The sequence below is a fragment of the Diabrotica undecimpunctata genome, chromosome 1 (assembly GCF_040954645.1).
Source record: "Diabrotica undecimpunctata isolate CICGRU chromosome 1, icDiaUnde3, whole genome shotgun sequence".
NCBI classification, from domain to species: Eukaryota; Metazoa; Arthropoda; class Insecta; order Coleoptera; family Chrysomelidae; genus Diabrotica; species Diabrotica undecimpunctata.
Genome location: NC_092803.1, coordinates 207,870,903 through 207,892,428, shown reverse-complemented (window position 1 = coordinate 207,892,428; position 21,526 = coordinate 207,870,903). Strand labels below are relative to the sequence as shown.

At 32.7% G+C, this 21,526-nt stretch overlaps 1 protein-coding gene across 2 annotated transcripts in view; it reads left to right on the top strand.

Annotated features, from left to right (window-relative positions):
* Positions 1–21,526, top strand: part of Prosap (SH3 and multiple ankyrin repeat domains prosap) — a 382,041-nt gene that overhangs the window by 34,469 nt on the left and 326,046 nt on the right. Inside the window, exon 1 of one of the 2 annotated variants that reach the window (XM_072521079.1) lies at positions 3,904–4,155. The exons of the other annotated variant lie outside the window; for it this stretch is intronic. The gene's annotated coding sequence lies outside the window, so the exon portion shown is untranslated. Of the gene's footprint in view, positions 1–3,903; positions 4,156–21,526 lie in introns of those variants that run through there. 2 annotated transcript variants of the gene reach the window in all.

Here is a 21,526-nt window from a genome sequence, read left to right as displayed (position 1 = left end):
ACCCAGACAAATACAAAGAAATAAATAAACACATAAAAAAGAGCATAAAAGAAGCCAAAGAGGAGTGGATTAAAGAACAATGTGAAGAAATGGAAACCTATGAGAAAAAGTACGATGCGTTCAATATGCACAAAAAAGTAAAAGAGATAAACATAATATTAAATTTTGCAGCGAGGAGCTAAAACAGTTGCCCCTCCACTTTCCTATGTCGATCTTTCGAAAGTAACTTCGTTTCGAAAGGTTTTAAGTTTCGAAAAATTGGATGAATTTTATAGCTATAAAATTCAATATAAAGGTTAGATTTTCATTCAAAATTTTTGCAAATTCTACTTTTTAATGTTTATAAACAATGGAGATATAATTAACAAAAAAATTGTCGCTAACTTCGTTCCTATTGTTCATAGAAGGTTTATTTTTTTGTGAAATGTGAGTTTTTTTAACAGCTATCTAATGGTTGTACGTACAAGTCTGTAGCTTGAAAAATATAGAAGTTATTACAATTGTTTATAAGTAAAAAACATACCCCTTTTTCAAACGTTTATTTTGTAAATAATTTCGATGAAAACTCAATACTCATTTAACTTCTGAGATAGTATAAGTCTTACAGAATCCTATAAAATTTCTTAAATGTGTCTAGCATCATTCATAGGGCAAGATCAATGGTTTAAATAATTAGTCCCAGGGATAAACAGATTGAATAACTTTTAAACTGTTTAACCGATCAGGGGGAAATTTCGCACAAATTTAAAGGACTGTAAGTCCTTAATGTTGAAATATATTAATAACATTTTATTTTGTTAATAAAAAAATTAATTAAATTTATACATTAGTGCAAAAAAACTGCTTTTTTGCAAATATCTCCGTAAATTATTGATCAATTTTGATTGAAAAAACGGGAAAATGAAGATATTCTTAATATAAAAAAAATGGTATAAATATTGCATATTTAAATTATAAGGGAAAAACTTATGGATAAACAATCAAATTCTGACCATAAATTATTGTTTAAAAAAACGCAAGGTAAAAATAGGAGTATCTTTTTATCTATTCGTCATCTAGTAACCCCCACCTATGTCTTAAAAGCTTCAGATATCTGCGAAACATTTTGCCGTGAAATCGATGATTTTTGTATAACCAGACTGGGCTATAATAAAACCTTACGAACTAGTTTACGAATAATTTTAAGTTGCTGCATGTGATACCTAATTATATATAAAAATACTTTAGTTGCTTTTCCCAAACGTACTGCAATTTCTTAGTTATTCGTTAAAAAACTCTTCCACCGAATAATATAATCAGATAATATTTCAGATGGATAGGCTTTTGTCAATTTACGGAACTTAAGGAAAGACGTTGTTGATTTAAGTTGCAAAGGGAGATGGTTGTATAATTTTTTTGCCGGATATAATATAGATTTCTTTACTAACTTAGTGGACGGGATCGGTAAATGGGCATCAAATGGTGAATTTCTTGTGGAGTAGTCATAATTACGTATTGCTGGAAAAACATGTAGGTATTTACAAATTAAGCGAACAGTTTCTAAAACATATAAAGAGGAAAAAGTTAAAATTCCGTGATTTTTATAGTGACTTCTCCAATGTGTTATTCTACTGAGGGAAAAAATACCGTATTGCTCTTTTTTGTAATTTACAAATATCATCAGATTGGACAGTTGTACTAGAACCTCAAAAAGAAAGGCCATTAGCATAACAAATCAATATGAAGGAACTATTTAAGGTTGCTATCTATAGAAATACCAAGCAATTTTACAGAATCAATAATACTGATCTAGCTGTTATTAAAAAGCAAGGGTTGAAAAGCTCCTTTATATACGTTATCTTATATACTTAATATATAACTTATATACGTTATGTCTGTCTTATATACGTTAAAAGAAAGTAAATTATAGTCGGACCAGGTTTTGATTTTAAGTAAAGTTGCGATATTAGAGTTTCTCCAGGTAATACTGGTATCATCTGCAAAAAAAATTAGTCATCGATATTTAAGTTAGTGATGCCATTTATAAAGATAGGGAGAAGTTGTGGACCCAATACCGAACCTTGTGATACTCCACATACAATGTGGACTAGATCTTTTGTGACTAGAGTCAGTATCATTTGCTCTAAATAGTTGTTTCCTATTCCTTAAGTAAGATTGGAACCAATTTAAAGAAATACCTCGAATTCCGTAGAAATTTAGTTATTATATCAAAATGGCGTGATTTAAGCAATCAAAAGCTTTTACATAGTCACAAAAAATACTGGCAGTGTGAAGATTGTTGTTTAGTGCTTGATAGACGTCATGTAAAAATTTAAGAAAAGTTTTATGGATAATCCATCAGTACTACAGGAAGATTTGCTTCTGATACTACTGATTATTTGGATCAGTTCAGATGTATCAACTGGTATTATAAATAATGAATTCAAGACGTTTTTTGAATTGGAGTGATATGAAATAGGATCTTGTTGTGACAAAATAGTTGATGTTATATTTTTACTCACATTAACGAAGTATATTCATTTAGATTTTTAGGGTTTGGAAGAAAAATTGTTTGAGCTGTGTTAGTTTTATTTCGAAGATCATTTATTATATATAACATTATTAGAGCTTCCCAGACGATTCGAATAGTACATTTTTTAGCTGTTTTGATAAGTTTTGGATAGATTCCTCTGTACTTAGAGATATATTCAGTTAAGTTTTTTGATATGCAGTAGTGAAAGCATTTTCTTGGCTGATATGCGGATACCTTCGGTAGTCCAGGGTTTGTGAGGCTTTGAATTAATTGTAATTAAAGGAAATGCCTTATTGAAAATACAGACAAGCCTATCTAAAAAAACACTAAAATTATAGTCCACATCCACAGAGGGAAAGTGCCACCCAGAAATCAAGCACAAATTTTGGAATTTTCGAAAGTTCTGAGCGGAAAATCCTTCTTAATCGTTGGGTTTTCGAGGATTGTTTGTTAAGATTATCAAACTGGGTATATACTATTTCATGATCAGATAGTTCAACGTCAGCATTAGCGTACAACAAGGGGTGAGAAATTTGAGACAATATAATCAATTATAGTAAATGTTGTTTTAGTAATTCTTGTAGGAGAATTATCGTGTATTGTGAAACCATATGATTTGAATATATTGACCAAGGATAAGTAATATTCAAGTCAACGCATAGAATCTTTCTGCTTTTATTGGGTAGGTCATCTAACAAATTTAACAGGTTCTAATAAAATAGTTCGGTGGAAAAATCAGGTGATCTATAAATACAAAAATGAAAAAAATGCAAAGATTTTTTCAACAGAAGGTCATATTTTTTTATAGGAGAGAAATCAATATTTGAAGAAAGAATTAGGGTGCCACCATGAGCTGAACTTGGACGATCATACCTAGCAATTATTGTGGTATATTTTTGTACAAAAAAGACTCGTTAACTTCAAGCCGGTGCTCGGAAACCGCAACTATCAGAAGAAATCCTAATTCCTATAGAAACAAAAATAATTCATCTGTTTTATATCTTATAGAACGAATATTAATCAGAACCATGCTAAAGTTGTGTTTGCAAACCATTGTTTTGTTTTATAAATTCATCTTAGCAGTTCATAATTTCATCTAATTGTCTTGTACTGAGAAGGCCTTAGTGATAGTTGTAAATGAAGTAATGAAATAATGAAATATATAAACAATCGGATAATAGGGTCATTCGGCTTTGTTAAAGTACAAAGGGTTGTACGCCACTGCCGTATTCTTCCACCCATGTACAGTATGCCGAAAGAAAGAAACAACGAAAGAAAGAAGTGTAGTTTGACTCGCAACAACATAGCATCAATCATTGCGGGATATTCAAAAAAAGTGATAGTGTGCTATGTATGGGAGAGAAACGGTGGGCCCACGGCATGCTACGTTCAACTGTTTAAAGCGCTTTTGCCAGTCTCTTGTTTGTAGCGCGAACGGTCGAGTGCGTTCTGTGTTCGTTGTTTCGGTGTTCAGGTGGTTCAGGCTTCGTAGTGTTTTGTTTCTGCGATTCTCTTATTCGATGACGTCTATTCAAATCGAAGTAAAGTAACGTGAAATAGGACTTTTGTGTGTGGTGAGCAGTTTATTAAAGCTACATAAAAAAGGATTTATTTTACTGAAGTGTAGGATAACAATAACTAAGGTAAATATGAGATTTGATAGCGAGGTTCATTATTTTCTTAAATTGGCAAGAAAAAACAACGGAAAAGTGTATGTGCCGTAATATACCTACACATAGAAGGACAGATGACCTTTTGGAATGTCACAACCGTTAAATCAGAGTGAAAGAGTACTACCTAATAATTGTTATGGTACAACTTGTTACATAAAATCGTGTCCAAATACGTACATTGCCACTTTTGGTTAAAGACACGAAGGATTTACAGGGTACCGGCTTTTTGAATTAGTTACATGATGGAATAATACTCTTAATTTACCTTAGTGTTAAGAATATTAGAGTTCCATTTAATGATTTGTCAAATCATTCAAAATAATGCGTTGTATTTGATTTGGGCTGTCATCTAAAAGTTCTGGTAGATGATTATTTTTTTCTATATAGATAATATTCCAATATCTATTTATATTATGAGTATAAGTCTCTTCTGTTCCTCTCCAAGTATTGCTATTTTCTGTAAATTTTTTTCCCAACACTATCCCAAACAATAGCAATAATCTTCTTAATATTACACCTTGGGTCCTTGGGTTTGTCTAGCACTATCTATTCTTATCTACTCACTTCTCCTCCTTCTTTCCCATCGTATATCCTGGTTGTTATAGAGATATTATATTTTATTTCGTTATTTGGTAATATGTCTCTTAGTATTTTCCTACTTACAGAACCTCTTCAATGGTTCTCGGCGCTCGCGTTTTTTTTCTTCAAATTTCACTGTTCACTACTATAACTAATATTACAATAAAACTATCAAACCAAACTACAAAAACATAAAACATTTAGTATCAACCGTGTTCCTGTTTTTTCGAGTTTTCTAAATAGGCAAAGTAATTGTTCAATGATTAGTAAAAATATAGTATTTTAGTAGTATTCTTTTTTTTGCAGACTTTCCTCAAACTTATCCATAATGATAAAATAAATAGTAATGGGCTCAGTGCATCACCTTGTCTGATACCACGGTGTAGTTTAATTCGTTTTGTAAATACATCGTTTACCCTCGCTTTAATTTAGTTTTCTCTGTAAAAACTCGTGATTGTTCAATTGAGTTTTATTGATATTTTTTTTTTTACTTTTATGTTGACTTCATTTTTCTTATTCTATAGGTATATTTCTCATTACATCTATAAGTTTCTGTTTGGTTTCAGATTTTTATATTCATCAAACAAAACTTTTTTACGTTCCACATAAATGTCGCGATTCATGGCTTTGGTAAATCGGGTTTTTTATGCTTATTATCTTAATATTGATGCTGTTTCTTGTTTCTTTGTATTTTTTATCTCGTTTACATTTCTTCTCTTTGTTACGCAGGTTACTTAAAAAAAAAATTTTAAATGTTTTTTATGTAGCTATTTCGCATTTAATCCTCCAGATATTCTGTGTTTTAAAAATATTTGGCTTTTTTCGTGATTAGTGCTATTCTAATTAGAAATTTTTCCAGGAGTAATTTGTGATGATTCTATATTGGGCGATGTTAGGTCTCTTACTTTGGGAATTTGTTTTGGTATTATTTACCTAGTTGTTATTATTTATTCTTAAAGTAATATGAAAATTGCTCATTGGAATGATAATTGGAAGATGGGCATTCCCAATCTATAATTAGAAATAGGCTCTGGATTCATGTGACGAGTCCAGAACGGAGCGAATCATTGAAAGAGCCAGCTTTCTGTAACTGCTCCCGAAATGTATACCTTAGACTAGACACATCATTAATACCAACTTAACAACTGCTTACAACCTGTTTTTGGTCATTTATTTAATTTACATTCGATTATAGTATTTTTGGCATCTAATAAAACACTAAAATGTACAGAAATGATACAAGAAAACATATTCTTAATATTCGTCAAATTATCGAAAAATCTCGAGAGTTTAGCATAGAAACATATTTAATGCTTTGTTGACTATTCCAAGGCATTCGATGTCGTAAAATGGGATAAAATGTGGCATATACTTAGAGAAATGGGTACATCAGAACATCTAATCTATTTATGGGCGTAGGAAATTTCGACACTAAGCAGGTAGCGACTAAAATTTAATGGCAATTTTCGACACCAGCCCCAATTCCCGTTTTTATCTTACAGGTATATTCCACACCAAATAAATATAGCTGCGACATAAATAAAATACCATAATTAATTAATTAATTTATTTTAATAAAAGTAATGTGCATTTTATTTTTTTATAACTGTAATAATATCTAAATATAATACAACTAGTACCTAATTTTTGTACATTTTACCGTTAATATACTTGTATACAATGATTTATTTGCTATTATAGGAATTATAAGATACAGCTTTTATAAAATCTAACCTACGTATTTGTTGGGATCGTAGTTTATCCATCATTTTCTCCAAAAATGCCAATTTAGCCTTAACAGTAGTATCTTTGATTTTTGCTGGTATATGTAAACTATTTATTTTGACATAAGTGTCTACTTGAAATTCTTTTAACTTTTCAATAAAAATAAAAATAGAAGGATGTGTTGAATAAAAAGAAGAATTAAATCTCGAATGAAAGGATTCACAGGCATTTGTGGTCCTCGCAATAGACGGATTCTGATTAGACCATATGTGTGGTGGAAATTGAGCGCTATCGAAAATGTAATTTTCCAGTAAATAATCTGCATATATATCAAGTGTTGCGTTTATAGGTTTATATGACATTAAATCATAAAGAAAGCATTCTTCAACTTCTATTGGATTTAAATAAGTTAAACCAAACGTATGCCTTAACCATTTTCCAATTTCTGAATTTGTATCCTTATATTCTTGTACCAAACCCAAAGATTGAATTTTTTTAAACCAGTTTTGGTGTAAGTGAAAACGGCATCCACTAATTTTTGCATTGGGCCACATATACAATAAAGCACAGTGAATTGCTTTTTCAAGTAAATAAATATTTCAGTTGGCTCTGATGATAATTGAAATGTTTCAAAAATCTTAGACCTTAATAAAGAAAATAAATTTTTGTATGCCATTGACAATTTGTCCTTTAACAAACAGTATGCTAAAGGAACATAATGTCCATTTTCCAAGCCATGTATAGTAAATAATTGTAGAAAATATTTGGTACTGTATGAAAATGTACCATCCATATACAAAGTTTTTAATTTATACAACAAACGAATATTTGTCTCGCATGAAAATGCAATTACATTTAATTCAGGATGATTTAAAAACAAAAAACTTTCATTGCGACAGGTTTTAGGAGAATAATTACTAACCGCGTTATGGACTTCTGATATGCTTCTTGGTAACGGACCTGGTAACAGTTTACGACGACAGTTGTAAATGTTCTTTCTTATGCTAGCTATGTCAGGAACCGTCAGCAAATTGGCATCACACTCAGCAACAGCAGTTCTTGTAATTTTGGCAGGCTTTTCCAATATGTCCTCTTGGGCTTTTCTTTTACATGCATTGGTTACCATCTTTACTTCAAGCTTTTTTGGATCGGCTTCATGATTATGTACCAAATCACTTCTTGTGATGGTGAGGTCCTTACAGCCTATTGTAAACACTTTTGCGGAACACTTAGTGTTTCTTTGGATGCAGCGCCAAAATATCTCGCCGCTTTTTAACACTTTCTGTTTCGAGAACGAATGATGCTCCACCACTAATAAATCTCGACCATGGGAACTTGTTATCAAACTCATTTTTTAAATATCCGTATACGTGCACAAGTCAACGTCAAACAAGAAATAAATTACAACTGAAATAATTTAGTCACAAGTACACAAGTGCCACGCCCCCCGCCGTGACAATAAATATTGGGAAAACCCGCTTGTCCTGCTTGGGTGCAAATGTCCATCGCCGCTAATTACCTACCTACTTGCTTTACGCCGCGGTGTCGAAATTTCCTATAATAAAATTTGACCCTTCGATTACCCCAGGTACAAAGACAATTTGGTGTCGAAAGTTCGCCCGCCGCTATTTATTACAAAAACTATATGTAAATAATACTGCTAATGTAAGAGTTAATAATGTGGTTTCAAAAAACTTCAAATAAAAATCTGGAGTTCGACAGGGATGCATAATATCCCCTATTCTATTTAATATATATATAGTGAACATAATATGCATTAAGTTTTTGAGGAAGGGCAAGGTGGAGCAACGATAGGAGGAAGAAAAATCAAAAACTTACGTTATACTGATGGCACTGTTATATTGGCGTCATAACCAGAAGAACTGGAAAAAATTATGAATAGGCTAAGCACGTTAAGTACGGAATATGGTTTGAAAATAAATATACAGAAAACCAAAGTGATGATCATTGATAGAATCAGACACAACCAGGCAGAGATAAGAATCATGGAAGGTTACGAAGTGGTCAGGCAATTTAATTTCTTAGGCTCCGTTATTACTAACAGTGGAGGATGCAAAAACGAGATCTATCTACGCTTCCCAATGGCCAGATTGGCAACAACCAAACTAACAAAAATTTGGAAGAACACTGACATCCCAAGAAACCAAAAATTGATTGATATTTCCTATCGCCACCTATGCTTCAGAAACAATAAAAAAATCCGATTCAAAGCGTATAATGGCGTTTTAAATGTGGGTCTACCGTCGAATGTTGCACATACCATGGACCGCCCATCGCACAAATAATTCAATTGTAGCAGAACTTTATATAAAAACTAGATTCATCACAACTATCAACTAAAATGTACTGAGATATTTTGGACAGATAGACTAGAAGAAGAGAAGGCATGGAGCGAACGATAGTTGAAGGTAACGTAGCGGGTAAAAAATCCAGAGGAAGATCTCCAGTACGATGATCGGACCAAATAAAGGAGATGACTGATTACTCATTCTCCGAAGCAAAAGAACACGTACAGGAGAGGGATAATTGGACACAAATAGTCAAAAAAATTACATGACGCCACTACATCCTTACGGTGTAATATGTCTATTATTACAGAACCAGGTGTAAAGGTCCGACAGTAAACGATTAAATTTGGACTCCAAAGACGTTTCAGATCCGTTAATTATGGCATTTATATAATCCGTAAATATTGTAGAATAAACATCTGAGTTAACCGAGACAACATCGTTGACGTCAATAAGAAATATAATTGTTCCTAAAATTGAGCTATATTAATATAGGTGAATATGAATCTGACTTCTCGGCAAATCTGTCATATCTGTTGACGTGCAGTTAAATAAGATGTTAACCAATTTAATGCAGTCCTTGAATACCCATATTTTTTAATTATTTAAATTAAAATTTCGTGATTGACACAGTCGAAGGTCTTGCCGAGATTACAAAATATCCTACCAGGACTTTCTCCTGCATCTAATAAACTTGTGAGAGTATCATCAAAGGAATGAATTGCTGTATGGTTAGATTTTTTAGACGGGAAACCATGTTGGTTACTAAAAATCATATTATTTATCTGTAAAAATGAATTAAGCCTTTGTAAACAGCTGTATTCAAAGATTTTTAAAAATACCGAAGAAATTGTTATTGGACGGTAATTATTCACTTGTTTAGTGTTACCTTTTTTATGAATTGATAGCGCCTTTCCAGTTTAGTTGCCATTTGAAAATGATAAATTAACTAAATATGTTAATGGCGATATTAAAAAAGAAACAAACTTTTTTAGTAAAAACCCAAGGATTTCATCAAAGCCTTGAGATTTTTAGTTTTTTCGTTTTTGATTGAATAATTCGTTTGATTCTAATGTAGTGTACGAAAGAAGACGAAATTGGTCATGCAAATCAGTGTTTTTACAATTATATGTACTATCAGCTTTTTTGGGATGGTCACAATTGCTTCTAATGGAGCATTTTTATAAAATAAGCATAAAATATTGGCTATTTCTATTGAATCTGTAATTATGTTATCCCAGTTTGATAGCGTTATATTACTTTCATGTTTTTTACATTTTGCAAAATAAGATATAATTTTACAAGCAGTTTCAGAACGATTATCAGATGTGTTTATTATATTTTGGTAGTGGCATTTTATGGTTAAATTAAAAAGCTTTTGATGATCTCTTATTTATGTTTATAGTAATCTCGCAACTCTTCTCTTTAATATAATAATGGACGAAATAACACAAGCAGTACGTAAAGGTCATGGTTACAGAATGGGGAAGAAAGAAGAGAGAAGACGAGCTCCAAAGATTAACACACATCTTCAATACAACAGCCAAGAAATACAATATGATAATATCAGCAGAAAAAACCAAATGTATGACAACATCTAAATACCCACTACGATGTATAATCGAAATTGATAGGAAAATAAAAATAGCAGGAAGCAAGGTTTAGATATCTGGGAATAGATATAACTAGTTAGAACAAACAACTAAGACAAGACACAAAAATAAGAATCTATAAAGCACCAATTAGACCTATATTAACAAACACGGCGGAGATAAGACTTGACACATCTAAAACGAGACGACTACTAGAAACAATGGAGATGAAACTACTCCGACGAATAGCATGTTGGATAGGGAAATAAGCGAAGACATAAGAAGAGCATGCAATATAGAAGAATAGCACGAGATAAGTCACCAAATGGACGAAGAAGTATTGGTAGACCAAGAAAAAGATGGTGCGATAATTTAAACAATTTAGGAGGATAATAATGAAGAAGAAACAGGCTTTAAGCCTACATACAAGAAGGAAGAAAAAGAAGACACAACCCAGGAAATGCTCTAGATAATGCAATCAAATTTTTCAGTTTCTTGACTTGATTGTTTCACGTCATTATTATAGTTTATTTTTATAAACGAGAGAGTAATTAGCATAATTTTAACTGGTAGCTCCGACCACTCCATGGGCGTGCTCAAGATTAATTGAAAAATTACTTTGAATAATTGTAAAAAATAAATGAATTATTTCAGTGTTATAAAGTGTTATGTGTATGTAAACAAAAGTGAACTCTTTTATCACACACTATATTAGAACTGACTGGCCTACATTAAAAAGGGTTTTAAAAAATTCACATTTTTTTTAATTTTTAAAAATTACAAAAGAGAAAAAGAGTTTTTAAAACCGTCTAAGGTATGTTAAATAGATGAATAAAAATATTAATATAAAACTTACAGCTACTTGTTACAAATCCAAATCAGATTCAGAAGATGAACTTTCAGAACCAAGATTTATAATAACTGGCTCGATCATTTTATCAGTAATATTGTCCAGCTTCCATATTTTTTCCTCTTCGTTAATAGTGTGATTTACCGCCTTTTCCCAGTTTTCAGGTTTTACATTATTTACGGCCTCCAAAAACATCTGTTTAACATCATGAATTTTAAAAGTGGTATTTTTTCTTGAAACTTTACTCTTTATCTGTGCCCATACCAGTTCAATCGGGTTTAATTCACAATGATATGGTGGGGATCTAAGTACTGTCATTCCACGATTTTTGGCAATTTCATCAATTTCGTATTTTTTAAATTTTTATTTATGAAGGGCACACAACGAATAAAGTTCCTTTCTTATAGATCCGGGATGGTACGTAATATTTTTTGAACTCAGCCAATTCTGCAAGTTTTTTTTTAACCACTTGGTTGTGGGCAGTCCTTCTATAAGTCTGGAGTGATAATTTGCATTATCCATTACTATTACACAGTTCTTAGGAAGAAGATCTATCATTTGTTCGAACCATTCTTGAAAGACATCAGCGTTCATGTCTTCATGGTAGTCACCGGTACGAGTTGATTCAAAAGTTAATAAACCACCTTCAACAAAACCGTCTAAACTGCCAATGTGTACTATTATCAGCCTGCGTCCCTTTCCTGATGGTGGGTTTAAACCAGTAGATAAGTTATTTACAAAAGCGTGCCTTTGACTTGTAACAGTTTCATCCTGCCAAAATTTATTTGGTGTATGACCCTCGTTGATCCATGTTTCATCAAGATAAAATATTTTTCTTTTTTGGTTTCTCATTTCCTTTATGGTTCTTAGAAAATGTCTTCTCCATATGACAATATCGCTTCTTTCTAATAAACTAGACTTTCTGGGATTCTTTTTCCAGCGGAAGCCTATTTCTTTTAAAAGTTACCATTACGTACTTCGACTCATTTCTGGGTAATCCTTATCATCTAGAACTGAGACAAGAACTTTATCCAATGTTGGAAATTCTTGTCTAAAGAAGAATTCATGCACTTTCCGTCGAAGTCCTTCTTTAAAATGATATTCTATTTAAAATTTTGGTTTCCCTGGAGCATTACGTGGCATTTGAAAACTACCACATTTCTCTTCTTTAATAACTCTGTAAATCGTAGATTTCCCAACACCAAGTGTACTGCTAACTAACTCAACGGTCTCATCAACACTTTCACATAAACGTTTGTCTGTAAATGATTTAAAACAAATAAATATTAATGTTTTTTCATTAACTGTTAGAGGACCAATTTTTCGGCGTTTACACGGCACTTCCAAATTTTCCATAACACTAGTATACACAGCAAACTGCACCTTGCAACTGAAGTACCTACTTTTAGTGAACTGTTAAGAATTTTGAATACGCCACTTGGACCTTCCTGTATACAAAATGGAAAAACCCACTATCACATTTTCTGTGGAATAAGTTTAGAAGGTAATTATCTAGTCAATTACTGTCGTAGATTCCTGGAATTAAAGAATTAAATGTTTGATTGTTGAAACCCTTACTTCGTGGAATGCACTCATTTCAGATAAAATAAAACGTTTTATTTTATCTAAAGAATTAAACTTTATTTTGCAAATAGGCAAAGAATTAAACTTTATTTTGCAAATAGATAAAATAAAACGTTTTATTTTATCTAAAGAATTAAACTTTATTTTGCAAATAGGTAGGTACTTATTAAACTTTTATTGGTTATATATAACCAATAAAATAAACATCTTACATTTCTTTCAAATTCATTAGTACCTGTTAACCTCCATCACTCCGACACTGGCAACCTTATTTAGGGATTAGTAAACCTCACAACTATTGTATTCTATTCTGCTCCAACCTTTATACCTGGTGGTCATACTCAATTTAAAATTGTTTTCCTATATACTTCTGTAAACTTGTTGACAAATATCTGTTTTTCATTGAGTCACCCGTATCAAGAGTTTAGGGATTTGCATACATAATTTATTGTTTTATTACTCTCTCATACATAAAAATACACTATAACCTATTTATTACTATTAGCTTTAAATTTTTTATTTGTAATAGGAAAGTTTATGTCAAAATGATACATAAAAATATAAAAAAAGTATTAAAAGCAATATTTTAGTAAGTCAACATCCCTGTTTTCTTGATCATTTTTTAACTTTTTACATACTTAGGTATGTTAAAGAAAAAAACAGAAAACTTAAATTCTTAATTTCTGTTTTTCTGTTGGTTTTATTTTATTCCGCCGACAAGGCTCCAAATAAAAAAGAAATAATACAAATCTGGATAGGTGAGAAATTACTAGAGCAGAAAAACTGCTATAACGAATTATTTGAATAACGACTTAAATTATTTTAAAATAAAAACACAATTTTATTGTTTTATAACACTTTAAACATCAATTGCGACTTTTTTTAACAATAAGCGTTATGCAATTCTATAAAATAATTAGAGTAGATAATTAACAGTTGGCTGTTATAACATAAAAAAGAGGAAGTGTAAAAATTTTAGTAGCGCGACCTTAATTTTTCATTAATCGGTAGCAGAATAAAAAAAGTGTTTTTTACATTCATAAACGAGTTTTGTAAAGCTGCACGAATTTCTGGATTTAATTGATAAAATTAAATTTTAAGCCAAAATTCGACTTCGATTTTTTAAAATAGCATCTTTTTAGGATAATAAACTGATTCCAAAATTTATAAGATAGATGCTTTATTTGTAGAACAATTTCGCCCTTGGATTCAAATTATGCCTTAATTTCAGCAATAAGTTCCTCATTTAATCCGGTTTTCTGGAACACTCTTTATGGTTTATAAATACAGAGGGTAAGATCTAAAGGCGCGTTTTCACGGGTCGATCTAGATTGAACGATTTAGGTCGATTATGAAATCGAAAGCAAATTGAATATGTAAACCATAAATCGACTTGGCCGTTCGGTGGAGTGAGTCGATTCAACGGAAATAGAAAGACTGTCTACTTTTGACGGGCGATTGTCGCCGAATCGATGTCGAACGACTGGAATCGAATGTGTAAACACCTGGTCGAACGGAAACACAACGTACCGAAAGCCGAGTAAAGTACTTCTAGCGTGTATAAAGTTGTTTTTAGTACGACAAGCTGTAATTTTGGGAGAAAATGACTGAAAAATGGTCAGATGCAGACATGGCAAGATTTTTGGATGCTTATCAAAGCTATAATGTAGTATGGAATCCACAAACCGAGCTTTATCGCAATCTACAGGCGAGGCAAGAGGCATTGCAAGCAATTCTACAACATATGAATAAACCCAATATATTAGAACAACATACAATCGTGAATTGATCAAAGTATTGAAATCACTAAAGAGTGGCCCTGGACTTGACGACTTATATGTACCGGTTCTAATTTGGCTTAAACATACTGATAGTTTTCTGTGAAGAGTAACGATGGGAGGCGGAAAAAGCCAATCAAACACGGTAGGTAGATAATATTTTTTTTTATTTTTAAAAACATTCATTGTGTTATAGTAGTCCTTAATAAATCATTTACACATAGCTGTCTCCAGTGGCTAGAAATCGAAGAGCTATTTGCAATTTTAGCCCTGCTGGTAATGCTTCACGCATATTTATATCGTTTTTTTGACTTGTCTCAGCAGTTTTTTCTAAAAGTTCTCTAAAGTGAGCATTATCCAATCTTAGATGATTTCTATAAGCCTCTGGATCTTCCACAACAATTTCTTAAAGCAGGATTTGTGATGCACCATGGGTATTTCGTCTCACAATCCACGGTCGGGTCCACAACGTTCGTTTTTTTTTCTTTTTGTTTGATTTAGCGATTTCTTCCCAAATTGCACAACAAATTAATTGCACACCTACATTAATCATTTCAGGTGACGCCATTTTGTACCACAATTAATTCAACATTCATATCCTGTCGTGTAAACCTTTTTGCTTTCCACACAGATCGAATTATGCTCGAAAGATCCAAATCGTTCAACCTAGATCGACCAGTGAAAACGCGCTTTTAAGGCGCGTTTTCACGGGTCGATCTAGGTTGAACGATTTGGATCGTTCGACCATAATTCGATCTGTGTGGAAAGCAAAAAGGTTTACACGACAGGCGATAAATGTTGAATTAATTGTGGTACAAAACGGCATCACTTGAAATGATTAATGTAGATGTGCAATTAATTTGTTGCGCAATTTGTATGTTGTAATATTTTTTATTTTATTTTTCAAGTAATTTTCAGACATATTCGGTTTATTCATATGTTGTAGAATTGCTCGCAATGCTACTCGCCTCGCTTGTAGATTGCTATAAAGCTCAGTTTGTGGATTCCATAATACATCATAGTTTTATTAAGCATCCAAAAATCTTGCCATGTCTGCATCTGACCATTTTCACTCATTTTTTCCCAAAATTACAGCTTGTCGCACTAAAAACAACAACTGTATACACGCTAGAAGTACTCTACTCGGCTTTCTGCACGTTGTGTTTTCGTTCGACGAGATGTTTACACATTCGATTCCAGTCGTTCGTCATCGATTCGGCGACAATCGCCCATCAAAAGTAGACAGTCTTTCTACTTCCGTCGAATCGACTCACTCCGCCGAACGGCCAAGTCGATTTATGGTTTACATATTCAATTTGCTTTCGATTTCATAATCGACCTAAATCGTTCAATCCAGATCGACCCGTGAAAACGCGCCTTTAGGAACACAGTGAATTGTTGAATTGTCATACACTCATTTTCTTAATAAAAGAACACTTTTTTCTTCTTTATTTTTAGCTGTTTTTTTCTTACATATTTTCTTCCTTTCCTTGCTCAACATAATCGGTCAATAAAATATACTGCGCAGCCCAAAAATATTGGGATGTTCGTGATTGTGGCGTCCTTGGGCGCTTTCGACAACTTTCACCTGCTGCTGTTAACTCAGCTGACTGCTGATTTAACTCAGTTGAGTGCTGAATCGATAATATTATCCACTGTTACATATCGAAACTTCTACTTGTTGCGCTAAAACAGTCGCAAACCAGAATTTCTGTAGCCACTTTAAACGTAGCGTTTTCAATGACGTTTCTGTTAAACGGTGAAATACATTGTCTGTTTAAATGGTTCACCCACTGCTTCTTTTACAACAAAAATTGAAATTTTTTTCAATTTTCGTTTTAAAAAATGCAAAGTTAACAACAGTTGACAGTTGAAAATTTAGTTTGGTGACATAGATTGTATGCTAGGTCCCATTTAATGTCATTTTATTCTTCTTCATTCCGGGATTTAAGCCATTGTTGTCTGTTCCTACATGAAAATTCGCTGCAATTTCTTCAACTGCAGACAACTTTATTGTCTGTTATCAATTTCTATCCTTAAGCACGTTATGCCTATTTATAAATATCTGTTAAGTCTAAATAACGTGTTCGTGATTTTTAATTTGTTGTTAGTATCAAAATTTCTCAATTCATTTCCAAATGTTCAAGTGTTATAGACGAATTTTGAGGTTCTTCTGGTTAGTTAGGATTACAAATATCGAAGTCGATAATGGCAAAACCAAAAATGCATTTTTTTCAATTAAAACTAATTCTTCAATGAATGGGAGCTTAAAGAAAATAACGCATACATACATATTTTTCTCTTGGTCTAAATAAAAACGCTGTTGAACTAAGTCTTCCCTAATTATAATGCTGTTTATGGAGAAAAAATTCAAGGACGTTAAAACTTGGCACAAAAGTCTCTATTAGTATAAGGGAAATCTGTATTAAATTTTAAGTACACAGATCTGTTGGTCATATTCTTATATTTTTTTCTTTACGGAAACTACTATCTACCTAGTCTTACAAATTGATACACAAGTTCCTATTGATATATAAAAAAACCTTACTGACTTTGGATTCAATATAGTCCTCTTCTCATATTCATACACTTTTTCTTGAAGCTTAAGGTTAAGCTTGTTAATTATTTTATCCAAGTTTGCCCATAAAGCTCCTGGAATCAGATCCTACAGCATATAAAACAGTGACAAATGAGATAATGATTTATTCTTTATTCCGAACTTTTGGGAAACCCTCGTAATATCCAAAACGAATGCGGAAAACGTTATGACTAAAGCGATCCATGACTAAATCATGTTGCACCTACCTGATACGAAGAAAAAGATATTAATTCACAGGTGTTATATTACTTAATTTTATAAATACTACGCATATTTATTTACTAGAAGAAAGAAGAAATTTTTATTTTATGCAAAACACGAGATTGAATTACTGTTAAACTGATTTGTATAACACGATATTTTTATATATTGGATTATACTAGAGGGTCAAGGGTATGATATAGTATATGCGGGAACTAGCGGAACAGTTTTTTTATGTAAATAATAATTATATCCTATATTATGTCACGTATTACACAAATGAATGGAAATAAATATTTTCGAAATGTCGGTTATTTAAATTTGTGCAGTCCCTCTCTTCTCCCTGCGATTAATACATGGAAAACTGCAAAAGATATAGAAAAACTAATGAACTACATGAACTATGAAATCCTTTGTCTCTAACCCAATTGTTTAAATTCCTTTCTTACCGTGGCCTAGTGTTGTATGTAAAAAAAAATGCCTTGATGGGCCCCTAGGCGAGAAGAGAGTGACCCTGTTTACCTGTTTACTGTTTTGTATATTTATGTTATTATAAAATCAGACAATCTTTTTTTTACCATGTTGAGTCTGGCTGAATGGCTAAAAGTCTATGCCAAAAAAAAAACTATGAAACCAGTACTTTTAGCTCGGAACAAATAGGAAATAACAGAGTTTATGAGATAAAAAAATTGTTTAATATATTAAGGCAATGACATGCCTGGAACCCCAGAAACGTTACAGAGTCTATAGGCTGACGAGCGACGATATTGTTATATTTATAAAAAGCCTAAGACCTGACCAAACCACTTAAAAACAATAAAATAAGCTCGACAAAAGAATTGTGGTGCATTTAACGGAAAATAGTCGTAAAGGACAAGAAGCCCCTAGCTATAGTGTTCTAGAAAATGCCACAACTAAATAACTAGGCCGAAATATCGTTGAAATTGAAATAGAAATAGTCAAACAAAGCCAAGTATGTAGAAACGCCACCGAATTACCGATATTTATGGCACATGTCAACATTCAGTAGATAAGTTGCATTAGAGAAACAAAAAGTAAATTCTTAAAAGCGCTTCAAAGCAAAAATGAGATTAGTCAACACCGTTGTCCTACCCTCAGCAGCATGGGGGCATACATGTAAAACAAACAAAAAGATACACGCAAGGCTAAACAAGAGCAAAAGGATAGCTGCTAGAACGCTCCAATACGTGTCCAACAGGTTTATGTATAGGGAAACAATACAACAGAAAATACTGCAAATGATGCTCGGGAAGGCACAGACGTTATACAGCGATACACCACTCAAAGCTTATTCTGAGAGAACTAACACGCTACGAGAAAAACATCAGACGGAAACATTTCAGCCTCAAAATAAAACACTATAAACTCTTTTGGACAACAATCCAAGGTGGAGATCAATACAGGGTGCGACAGATAAACGGCTAATTAGAAATATCTTGAGAACTAATGGTAATTAAATCATGAAAATTGGAATAAAGAGGTTTTGAAGAGTGACCTATTTAATGAAAATACTATTTGCTACTTCCGGTTATACTGGAAGTTGCTTATTACTTCGTTTTTTTAATGGTACATCCTGTATATTTTTTAATTTTAGAAATATTTACGTTATTCTCAACATTTTTTGTAAATACTTCCCTATACCGTTTATTTGTCGCACCCTGTATATCTCCGGGCGTCAAATTTTGATCTGGGCCTCTACACAGCCCTAATAAACATAGACTACACACACATAGAACATATAGTGATGACATATAGAAGATGGTAATAAGAGCCGCTAAGATTGGACAACGACTAGAAGAAAGCGAAAACTATATTGGTGAATTCGGCTATGGTGTTAGAAATGAGAGAGGAGAAACCCTGGTTAACTTCCTACATAGCAACAAATATTTCGTAATGAACACAGTTTATAAGAAAAAACCGCAAAGAAAGTGGACGTGGTTATCACCAGACGGAAAAACAAGGAACGAAATCGATTACATCATGTGTAACAAGAAAGGTATCGTAGAAGATGTAACAGTAATAAATAATGTCTCTCTGGGTAGTGATCACAGAATGGTTAGAGCTAAACTAAGGATTAAGTATAGCAAACGTAGAATTAACTTTAATAACACGATACAAATAGACACAGAAAAGCTAAAAGTCGATAAAGAAAAATATGCTAGCAAATTAAAAACCGCCCAAGCACTGAATCTAGAACAACTCAGCGTTAATAAAATTAACTCAGTTATAACAAAAGAACTATTGAATGCTAGCAGAATGCAGAAGTAGCAACCCGCCATAACAACAAAAAATCCAAAATAAGTGCAGAATCGAAGAATATGCTGAAACAACGAAAAGAGCTCCTGTCACTAAACAAAAAAAAATACCACAGAATACAAAGAACTTAATCGAGCCATACGAAAACAGATAAAAGACGATATTAAAAAGCATTAACAAGAACATGTAGAAAGAGTGATAGAGAAAAATCAAAGTCTGAAATATATCAAACCGAAATTAGGAAAGAAAAATATTATAACTATGAAAAATCAACAAGGCCAACTAGAAACAAGCAAAGCTCAGATATCAAACATAGTTGAAAACTTCTATACTGAGTTATACCGCTCAAAAAACGATCCCCCCGACTCTTCAAAGCAAAATCTGAAAAGACAAATAACAAACGTAAATTCTGAAGTAATGCCCGAAATAAGCGAACTAGAAATAGAAAATGCAATTAAAGAATTGAAAAGAAATAAAGCACCGGGTAGTGATGGAATTCTGGCAGAAATGTTGAAAGAAGGAGGAGAAGAAGTCATCAGGTACCTAAAAATACTTTTTAATAAATGCCTATTTGAAGGAAACATACCAAGGGAATGGAATACTGCTAACACAATATTAATACACAAAAAAGGGGACAATACAGATCTGAAAAATTATCGTCCAATATCACTACTATCACAACTTTATAAAACATTCACAAAAATAATTACAAATAGATTGACAACAAAGTTCTATGTATATCAACCAGTAGAGCAAGCCGGATTTAGAAAAGGGTTCAGTACATGTGACCATCTTCACACAGTAAAGGTCCTAATAGAAAAAGTTAACGAATACAATTTATCAATCTGTTTAGCATTTATAGACTACGAGAAAGCTTTTGACAGCATAGAATTATGGGCTATTGAGGAAGCACTGGTCAACAGCAGAATAGATTCTAGATATAGGATATTAATACATAATATATACCAATACGCTGAAATGGTAGTCACGATGGATAACGGAATGAAAACGAGGCCAATAAAAATCAACCGAGGAGTAAGACAGGGAGACACCATATCTCCAAAACTATTTACTGCCGCACTTGAAGACATCTTTAAATCACTAAATTGGGAAACGAAGGGACTGTCGATAAACGGAAAGTATTTAAACCATCTAAGATATGCAGATGACGTAGTACTAATAGCCAACAGCTGGAAAGAACTGAAGACGATGATCAATGAGCTTCATACGGAATCCATAAAAAAAGGACTGAAAATGAATCTGAGTAAAACTAAGCTAATGTCGAATAAAGATAATCAACCGAGGATAAACATCCAAGAAACAAAAGTGAAACATGTAGAAGAATACATATATCTGGGTCAGAATATCAAGGTAAACAAAGAAAACCAAACTACCGAAATAAGCAGACGAGTAAGAATTGGATGGGTCGCATTTGGAAAACTCTCATACATACTGAAAGACAAAAAGATACCCCAAAACCTTCGAACCAAAGTGTTCGATTCTTGTATCCTTCCCGTTCTCACTTACGGAGCTCAAACCTGGACATTCACAAAAAAGAACATGGACAAGATTCGAAAAACTCAGCGAGCCATGGAACGACAGATGCTTGGTATCTCACTAATAGATCGGCAAACGAACGAAGCAATCCGGAACAAAACAAAAATAAAGGACGCCGCGAAACAAGCAGCTAAATTAAAATGGAAATGGGCTGGACACAACGAACGTCTCGAAGATGGTAGATGGAACAAAGAAGTCGGAAACTGGCGACCGTACGATGCGAAGAGACCAAGAGGAAGACCTCAAATGCGCTGGAGCGACGATATCAAAAGAGTCGCAGGACCAATGTG